The following is a 10684-nucleotide window of genomic DNA, read 5'->3' on the forward strand; positions in this document are numbered from 1 at the left end:
GTAGAAAGCATTAGAAGATCAATAACACCATCTTCTAACATTCATGGACAATTCTTGGCATTGTGAATTAGCTATAAGAGATAATTTTCTATTTTTACTGGCAGTTTAAAATAGTAGATACTAAAACAAATTGCATACTGTTCTAAGACATGTCAGCCTACCTCTTCAAAATGTTGTCTTGTTTGGGAATATGATATTTAAGGACAATCATTTATATCTTATTCATATTTTGAGAAAAATTTTCTCATGAACAGAATCAAATCATAGGTAGTGGAATTTATTAGTGGTTACTTAGTGACCTGCTGGGTTAATTACCTCTGTTTGGGGACTCTCACCTACATAAGCAGGGCTGGCCATCCAGAATAAAAGTTCATCTTTTCTGGGCCATTCTGGAGAAGCAAGACCACTTAATCCTCAATACTTCACTTATTTGGCACCCCGATTTTTTTTCAGTGTAGCTTAATTTAATTTTATAAGTAATTAAATCAATACTTTATTATATGAATTAAATTAGAATATTTGTTAGTTTAGAGTGCAATTACTATTGATGAGTGTCATTTGAGGGAGAGTCGTCTGCTCTTTAGAAACTGCCAGGTTGCTTTACAATACAGCAAGAACAAGACTGCTTCCCCAGGTCAGTGTATTTAAAGATTTCCTGGATGGGTGAGTAAAATTCTAGGATGATTATGCCTGATCATTGGCACATTACATTTCAGGGGCTGATATTTTTCATTTGTTCATCCCACTTTCCACCGAGAATTATTGGATATAGTTTCTATGACCAAGATTATGAAAGGTAGAGTGATGTGTTAAGACCTGCTCTCAGAAGGTGGTAAGCTGAGTGGAGATGCATAAACATAATAGTGCAATAAAATTTGGCCATTTGATTAATGGTTTATATCCTTCAAACAAAAACCGATTACTATACTCACATCCTGTGAGAGTGGCAGGCAGATGTTACTAAATGTGGATGTGGAAGCTGAGCTTCATGCCTTTTACACTTTACTCCGAGAGATAAGACAGTAGCTGGAACTGAACCCAATATTCCTGTACTGCAACTCTGCCAAAGGATAATAGTGTGTTCAAAGTGACAATGTCAATAAGAGGAATCATAAATTGTTACAAATATTGGAGAAGAATAATTTTCGGCTGGAAAGGGCAAAGGTTGCTTCTTGAAGAGTGAGGACATTGGGGATGGGTTGTCACATGCATTTTAATTGGTGACTATAGTCTCCAACATGACCTCACATTGGTTACATGGAGATTCTCTTGCTGACGAGTTTCCCCAGGGCAGCCTTCAAGTCCTGATTTCTCAGACTGTAGATGAAAGGATTTAACATTGGTGTCACTGCCATGTACATCACAGTTATCACAGCATCCTTTAGACTGTAGCTAGTCAGAGGGCGGAAATACATGCCCATGACTGTCCCATAATACAAAGAAACGACTGTGAGGTGGGAACCACAGGTGGAGAAGGCTTTGCGCTCACCCTTCATAGATGGAACATGTAAGACTGTGGAAAAGACCCGAACATAGGAGATGATGATACATAGCAATGGCACAGAGTAAACACCAACCCCGAGGTGCATCATCTTCACGTTAAAGTGGATGTCAGAGCAGGACAGCTTGAGCAAAGGGGTAATGTCACAGTAGAAGTTGGCCACTTCCTGGTTACCACAGAAGGACAGGCCAGCTGTAAGCAGAGTACGGGGGAGGGCATTAGTGTTTCCAACCACCCAAGACCCAACAACTAGCAGGACACAAGTTTCTGTGCTCATAATCTTTGTGTAACGAAGTGGCCGGCTGATGGCCACAGCACAATCATATGCCATTGCAGCCAGGATATAGCTATCTGTGTTACCCAAAGAAATTATGAAATACATCTGTGTCAGGCATCCCCCAAAGGAGATGGTTTTGGTGTTCAAGAGATGGTTGGCTAGCATCTTTGGGATGTTACAGAGGAGAAGATGTCAACAAAGGAGAGGTTAGCAAGGAGAAAATACATGGGGTGGTGAAGGCGAATGTCAGAGCAAATGGCCAAGATGATGAGCAGGTTTCCAATCTGCGTGATGGGGAAAATGAGCAGGAAGAGGATGAAGAAGAAATCTTCCTGTTCCTGCTGACTGCTAACTCCCAGGAGAATAAAATCCAGGGTAGAGGATTGATTATCTTCCCTCATTATTCTTTTATTAAGATTGGGAAGAGAAATCCAGAATTATTAGTGAAGTTACTGCGTATAATGATTTTCCTTATCCACCAGTTTTGTCTCAATGATAAGTCATCTCTGCAACTGAGTTTACTAAATTCATAGAAAGCCAGCATTTTGGAAAAATATCATTTTTGCTCATTGGGACTAATCGACAGTTAGGCCTGGACACTCATGTCTATGAAGTGAGCAATTTTTGAATCAGAATTGCCCAACCTCCCCCATCCCAGTGATACTACCCAACCATATAGTACTTAATCAATTAACAAGTACTTGATTCTCATATTGCATGAACTAGATCAGCCTTGGGAAAATTACGGCTGGTGGGCCAGATCCGGCCGTTTGGCTGTTCTATCCGGCCCGCCGAGCCGAAAGAGCAGAGGGTTCTCTTGCTTTCCCCTCTGCTCCTTCACCAGCAGCAGTGTTAACATGGCAACGTCAGGAAACAGGGCCTCAGCTCCTTCTTCTGAGTGGGCGGATTTATATCCACCCATTCAGTAGAAGGAACAACCTCTCAATATTCCAGAGGCTCCTTGTAATGCCCGCAGACGCATCTCCTGACATCACCCTGGGAATGCGTAGACACGTTATCATGGTGATGTAGGGAGACATGCCCCTGGAGAGCACAGTATCAGAGCCTTTCTGAGGTAAGATTAAGAGCTCTACTCAAACACAATTTTTTCCTGTTCCCACATTCTGTACATCACAATGACTTGTTAATAAAACAACAAAGACTTTCAGCTTTTAGGGCTTGTATCCACTGCAGTTTTTTTTTCCCACTGCGGACGCGCACAGCAGGGAAAAAGACACACAGAGGACATGTCACACTAGCCATGCTGCGGCTACATTTTTTGCTGATACAGATGCGGTATCAGTAACGCTACCGTGGCCACTAACCGCATGTGTTAGCGGCAAAACAAATGCATTTTGCACTGTGTTTGCTTCTCCCCTTTGCGCCGGTAAAAATGCGTGCTACAGGGCATTTGTGTTAACATGCACCACTGCACATTAGCATCAACGCAAACATGATGGAAACCTGTGTACCCTGCATTAACCCTAGCTGCGCTGCATTGCAGTACTGCACCACACTGCAATGGCAGCACTGCTAGTGTGAACAAACCCTAATTCAGTGGGTTGAACAAAAAGATTGTATAGAAATGTGATGAACTAAAGATTTTATTACAAAATCGCTTAATTTCAGGGTTTCAGAAGTAATTGGACAAATGAAAAACTGAAAATCAAATGTTCATTTCTAATACTTAGATGAAACCCTTTCCTGGTAATGACAGCCTGAAGTCTTGTGCTTATGGACATCACCAGATGCTGGGTTTTCTCCTTTGTAATGCTCTGCCAGGCTGTCACAGTAGGGGTATATATATAAATATCCTGCCATTTCCAGCTTTTAATAAGAAAAACTGTTGCAATGGGCATTTAAAAGTGGCACTTGGTTGTTTTTATAGAGTCCAGTGGATGCAATCTGACATTGATAATGGGCTCTTTCACACTATGTGCACTGCGACTGTTTTTTGCCAGTAATGGAAGTGCTAGTGGTAACTACTGGTTACTTATGTTTTGCACTGCCCTAGCACCTCCCATACAAGTGTGTCTGGAAGACACAGCAATGTGCAGCTATGTGTGTTACCATAAACAAAGGGCCTGTGTGAAAGATACACAGATTTCCTATGGAGGAAAGGGGTTGTTCTCTATGGTCAGGGTGTGCCTCTGTCCCATGTCTGAACTTTTTCAGATGATTTTGTTATATATATATTTTTAGAAGACCAAAAATGTTATAGTAGAGCAAATTTAATCACTTGTTTTTATACTTTACTGTCTTATTTTAGTAAAGAATTTAATAAGAGCATGGTACTGTTGTTTTTAGCCCAATATTAAACATGAGTGGACCAAAGAAAAGGAAAGTGGACAGTGAATGCTGAGTGTTTAAGAGGGAGTGGACAACAAAATATTTTTTCACCGAAGTCCGATCAATGCCGGTATGTCTGATATGCCAGGAAACACTTGCAGTCTTCAAAGAGTAAAATCTCAGCCGTCACTTTGCCACAAAGCATGACAACTATGCTAGCAAGCAGTCACCTCAAGAATGGGAGGCTACTGCACAGAGGTTGATGGCTAAATTACAGGCTCAGCAAAATGTCTTTCACAGACAAACTGCAATTCAAGAGACAACTACCAAAGCAAGTTTTATGCTATCATTCAAATTAGCAAAAGCTAGCAAACCTCTCTCTGAAGGCGAGTTTTTGGAAGAATGTATGATAGAGACAGCAGGTCTCTTGTGTCCAGAGAGCAAAGGCAAGTTTGAAAAACTCAGCTTATCGCGCAGGACAGTGACTCGTTGAGTGGAACTGATTGATGAGGACTTGGCCAGCAAGTTAAATAGTAAGGCAGAGTTCTTTAAGTTTTATTCACTGGCATTGGATGAAAGTAATGACGTAAAGGACACTGCTCAGCTCTTAATTTTTATCCGAGGGATTAGTGACAATTTTGAAATTATGGAGGAGTTTTTAGCCATGGAGCCACTGAAAGGAAAAACACGGGGAGAGGACTTGTATGACCGGGTGTCTACTGTCATCGAGAAAATGAAGCTACCATGGAGTAAACTTGCTAATGTCACGACAGATGGATCTCCAAATTTAACTGGAAAAAATGTTGGTCTGCTAAAAAGAATTCAGGATAAAGTAAAAGAGGAGAACCCTAACCAAGATGTTATTTTTCTTCACTGTATTATTCACCAGGAATCATTGTGCAAGTCTATATTACAACTTAATCATGTTGTTAATCCAGTCGTAAAGCTTGTTAATTTCATTCGCGCAAAGGGACTTCAGCTCCGTCGGTTTATTAAGTTTCTGGAGGAAACTGATGCGGATCACCACGACTTACTTTACCACTCTCGTGTCCGCTGGTTGAGTTTGGGCAAAGTTTTCCAATGAGTGTGGGAGCTCAAAGAAGAGATTGGTGCATTTTTGAAATTAAAGGGGAAGTCTGACGAATTTACTGAGCTGAGTGACAAGAATTGGCTGTGTGACTTCGCATTTGCTATAGATATATTTTCACATTTGAATGAGCTAAATGTGAAGCTACAGAGAAAAGATCAGTATGTACATGACATGTACACTAATGTGAAAGCCTTTAAATCAAAGCTGATTTTCTTTTCCAGACAAATTTCAGACAAAGTCTTCACTCATTTTGCCACACTAGCCACACAGAAGGAGACCATCCAAAACGTGAAGAAATACAGCAAATCACTGGATGACCTGCATGCAGAATTCTGTCGTCGGTTTTCTGATGTTGAAAAAATTGACCAGTCACTTCAACTGGTGGCCTGTCCTTTGTCACAAAACCCTGAAACAGCACCAGAAGAGGTGCAACTGGAACTCATCGATCTTCAGTCTGACGTTGTCCTAAAGGAGAAATTCAGCTCTCTTGAATTAAGAGACTTTTATGCTTCACTTAATGAAGCCACTTTTCCAAACATCCGGAGGATGGCACAGAAGATACTGGTGCTGTTTGGGTCAACCTATGTTTGTGAGCAGACATTTAGCGTCATGAACATCAACAAAGCCCCTCACAGATCCAGCTTAACTGATGAACACCTCAGATCTATCCTGAGAAGAGCCACAACAAAACTAACTCCAGACTTTGATGCATTAGCTAAAAAAGGAGACCAACAACACTGTTCCCACTGAAGTTGATGTTTTAAAGACCAAAAACCTTTCAACCCAGTCTACATTGCCATCTACATCTATGTCCCAGGCATAATTTGGGAGTTGCACTAAAGAAAATGTTCAATTTACTGTTTACACATTTTGTTCTTTTCTATTTGTTTTAGTTTTAAATTATTTTATTACATTTAAGTTTAATTTGAAAGGCTTTAGTACCTTTCCTTTGTTAGGCAATTTTATTTTGCCTTTGCCATCTTCAATATAAGGTATGTTATTGTGCTATGATTCCTCCATTTTTTGAAGTTTCAAATTATAATAATTAGTGTTTACATTCTTCTTGTTAAAATGTTTGAAATGAATAAAACTATTGAAATAAAAAAAAGACTGTACCCTTTTATGTAATGATGTTTACTTTGAATTTATATTAGTTCACACAAACACTCCATCCATGCTTTTGTTCCAGCCCTCCGGTCCAGTTTAAGAACGCATTGTGGCCCTCGAGTCAAAAAGTTTGCCCATCCTTGAACTAGATACTTCGTTAGGCTTACGGAAAGTAAAAAATATGTGAAAATGCAATCTATTAATCTATTTATTCAACCTGTAAGACAGTCTCTGCTCTCAGGGACTTTTAACTTAATGGAGAAGCCAGAATCACATGGCAATTTTATTAAATATGTTATGGAAATGGCAGCATTTTGGAGTCTTTGGCTAAATACACCAGTGCAAAAGGTGTGTTAGTACAAGGACCAGCCTGGAAATTAGGAATTGCTCCAGTGACCAAAGTCATAGTGATCCCAGGCCCAAGGAGTAAAAGGTATCTGCACTCACACTGACAGATTATAAATCACAAGGACCACAGAATTACGATCTAGGAAAAACAAGCCTAGTGAATTTCCTCCCCAAGATTTCCATTTTCAAATAAGACTTTCACCACCTCCTTTGATACGTTTTACCTTTTTGTAAAACTCTAATATAGATCATTGCAAAGCTTTTCTCTTTGGTCTTCTCTTTTCTTTTTTATTTCTTATGGTGACTCATCCAATTCTACAGCCACTTCATGGACAGCACAGTAAACTCTCAGGTCTCTATCTGTCCCTTTGATGTCTCTCTCCCATATTTTTACCTTCAGTCATTCTGCCATCATGTCTGTCCAAACTCTCTACTTTGCACATCCAACCTAAGTAGTTTGCAGGCTGTTTTTCAGGCGTGGAACCATACTTTCTGTGTGAGTGTGTGTCTGTGTTTTTAATCACCCCCAGAGAGTTCATTGTGAAAAATTGTTCATTTTATGAACCAATAAGTTTGCACTTAATATTTCTAGAGTTAAATCACTGTTTATTTCTTCGGTTCCCCACATTTGGGATGCTCACAGGCACACACACCCAGTTTATCCTTCACTTTTACATCTGATTTTGTTGATTATTTAAAAGAATTGTCACATAATTTAGCTTTTCTATCTACTGTTTCAGAGCTTTAACTTAGATAATCATCATTTTCTACCTGAGAAAGGCGCTGAATGGGATGGTGGAGTCACATGGTGAAATGAGCTTGTGTCTCCAGTTCTCTACATACCAGAGCCACTCACCACCAAAGATACCCACTGGGACTGTTGCATAGGAGGGACATACACTTTCATTCTGTTTAAACAATTATACAATTTGAGATCTATTTCTTAACTTTAGCATTTATTACCTTATATTGTACTATTTAATATCCTTTTCCCAGGATATCCTGAATAATTCACTAATTTTTCCAAAAAGAACTCTACTCAGTAATTAATTAAAACATTATTCTCAACATGTGTGACTTATGTGCTGGGCACAGGGGATACAGATCTAAGTATATTTTCCCCAAATATAATGAACCTAAAATTTCCAGATTGTCTATCTCTGAACCTAAAAGAATTTGGAATTATTTCCTGAAGTGCCTTTTCTTATCTTTGCACAGAATCATAATATCTTAGGGTTGAGAGGGTTCAATAAAGCTAAAGGGCTAGAGAGCATGGTAATTCCTTTGGTGTGCAAGTGTAAGGTTTTTAGGGCTGAGATTCTTGGCAATATGGCAAAGTAAGCTGATGTGGACAGAGCCCATTCCAAGTAAAGTACATAGAAATTATAAATACATTTAAAAAATAATGAAATATACATATAAACAAATCTGAAAGAAAGAAATGTGAATACGTAGGTATGAGAAACAAAAAGAATGCTCAGCAAGCCAGAGCAGATTGTGTTATGGCCCCTTGAGGTTTCCAACTATTAACAAGGCCCTAAAGGCAGGGGTCTGGCTTGTAATTTCTCTTTGGTACAGGAGATGTGCTCACCTATCTACATGAAGTAGTGAGCTAATTTGAGTCCTCTGTGTAAAACATACAAGTCCTGCCCTATTTGTAAAATAACACTAGATTTTTTTTGCTATGTTAGAATTGGAAAGGAAAGTACAAAAGAACAAAATTTACAGAAAATATGATTGTCCACGAAGAAAACCCAAAATAATCTTTATATAAGTCAATAATTCCCAAGAAAGAAAAGAATCATATTATTTCACTTATATGTGGAATCTGATGAACAAAATAAACTAACAAGCAAAATAATAACAGACTCATTGATAGAGAGCAGGCTGGCAGATGTTAGTGTGTTTGTGGTGGGGAGCAAGGTAGGGGTAGGGTGGAAGAAGAGTGGGCGGGGGAAGAGAATTTCAAGGGAATCTCAAGAGATATCAGCAAGTTTGTTTAATGTAGACCAATATTAGAAACAATCAACACTGTTCATATACTTAAATAATAATAAATCAGAAAATACAATTTTTATAAAGACTCTTCACAACAGCAATAGAAAATACTATGGAATTTAGAAATCATTCTACACAAGAGGTCCAACTGGTTTCAAAAATTACAAAATTTTACTGAAGGACAAAAAAATAAAAGAATACCTAAAAAAAAAAAATGAAGAGATAAGCAATGTTAATGGCAAGACTCAATGTGGTAAAATTGTCAGTTCTCTTCCAATTAACCTATGAATTGGATGCAATCTCAATCAAAATCTGACTGGTTTCTTTTAAACATGAAATTCAGAATGCAGAAGAATGAGGAGCTATAAAGAGCTAAGACAGGTTAGAATAAGGAGGGAGTAATGGTCCCATTAGGATTCAAGATGATTTGCTTTGGAAATTCAAACAGTGGAGTAGTGTTGATGTCGGAAATGAAAAATAGACCTATTAACAGATGATAGAGTCAGACCCAAATCAAGCATTTATTAGCAGAGGGCATATGACATGGCTTGGTTTAGAAATGGGCAGGGAAAGGAGGGACTGACCATGAAATAAAGAGTGTTGGAACAATGGGATACCTATATATGAAAAATAATCCTTAAAGGATCAATTGTGAAAAGCAAAACTTCAAAAAATGTAGAGGAAGATGTAAGCATATCAAATCAAGACATTGTTCTCCTCACACTTATACAATGTTATATGTCAATTATATCTCAATTACACTGAAATAATTTTAGAGGACAATATGTTTATGATACAAGAAATGTAATTAATTTCTTAAACCAGCACAAAGCACACAAAATATAAGAAAAAATTCTCACACATTGACTACTTTAAGTGAAATTGAAAACATTTATATGAAAAAGACACTATAAAGAAAGGGGAAAGATATGTCTTGGCCTGGAAAGAGGTGTCCGCTATACACATAATCAACGAAGCACTAGTATTCAGAATACCTATGAGTCTCATACACTGATAAGAAGGGGACCAAAGCCCTAACCGGTTTGGCTCAGTGGATAGAGCGTCGGTCTGCGGCCTCAGGGGTCCCAGGTTTGATTCTGGTCAAGGCATGTACCTTGGTTGTGGGCACATACCCAGTGGGGAGTGTGCAGGAGGCAGCTGATTGATGTTTCTCTCTCGTCGATGTTTCTAACTCTCTATCTCTCTCCCTTTCTCTCGGGAAAAGATTAATAAAATATATTTTAAAAAAAGAAGGGGACCAAAAATGCAGTAGGAAATAATGAGCAAAAGGTTAGAATAGACAAGTCAGGAGAGGAAAAGGGTACAGCCAATAAACAAAAGAAAAATGTGAAATGAAAACAAAACTTAACAAAGAATAATGGAGAAGACACGCACAGTGGGAAATCAGCCTAGAAAATAAGTTTGTGGTTATACTGTGGGGAATTTTTAGTATGGACTGGATTCCTTGCATACTGAAAATTAGGATAGTAGATGTAAATTGAACTACACTTTTTTGGTAATAGAAATATGCAACCATTTGTTTAATACAAACATAGATATTTTGGCAATATCAGATGACTGATGAGTAAGTCAACATTTGAATGACAATCTGGTGCAATGATGATCATAGGTTGATTAAAAAGAGCGTTAATAAATGTAATAAAAAGCTGCACCATATAAGAAGTGGTTGGTATAATCAATATGAGAACTAAACACACAGGGAAACAGAGAAGAGAAGTTTCTGAGCACAGAAACTTCATGTTCTGCAGTGTCATCATGGGAGAGGTGATTTCTGCTGAAAGACTGAGGAGAGAGGTGGAAGGACCATATGCCTACAGGGAGAGGAGTCAGGAGAAGCATCAGCATGAATGCCAGAGACAGAGTGAGAGTCCTGAGTTCACTGGAATGAACCAAAGTTCCAGGTAGTGGTGAGCCACTGAAACACTTTTTCCTGGAAAGTATTTGTGCTCTGAGTGTGACAGTGCTGAGGATAGGTTTTCAGGAACACAGAGGCCAAATACTTCCCCTTGGCATCATGGGTAACAGAAACACACACACACACACACACACACAC

At 38.7% G+C, this 10684-nt stretch overlaps 1 pseudogene across 1 annotated transcript; it reads right to left on the bottom strand.

Annotated features, from left to right (window-relative positions):
- Positions 1–1253: 1253 nt before the first annotated feature.
- On the bottom strand, positions 1254–2179 carry LOC308252567 (olfactory receptor 1A1-like; annotated as a pseudogene). Its single transcript has one exon. The product of its transcript is annotated as an olfactory receptor 1A1-like (transcript).
- Between the last annotated feature and the right edge of the window lie 8505 nt (positions 2180–10684).

Source organism: Plecotus auritus (genome assembly GCF_963455305.1).
Source record: "Plecotus auritus genome assembly, chromosome: 7".
In the NCBI taxonomy this organism is placed as follows: domain Eukaryota; kingdom Metazoa; phylum Chordata; class Mammalia; order Chiroptera; family Vespertilionidae; genus Plecotus; species Plecotus auritus.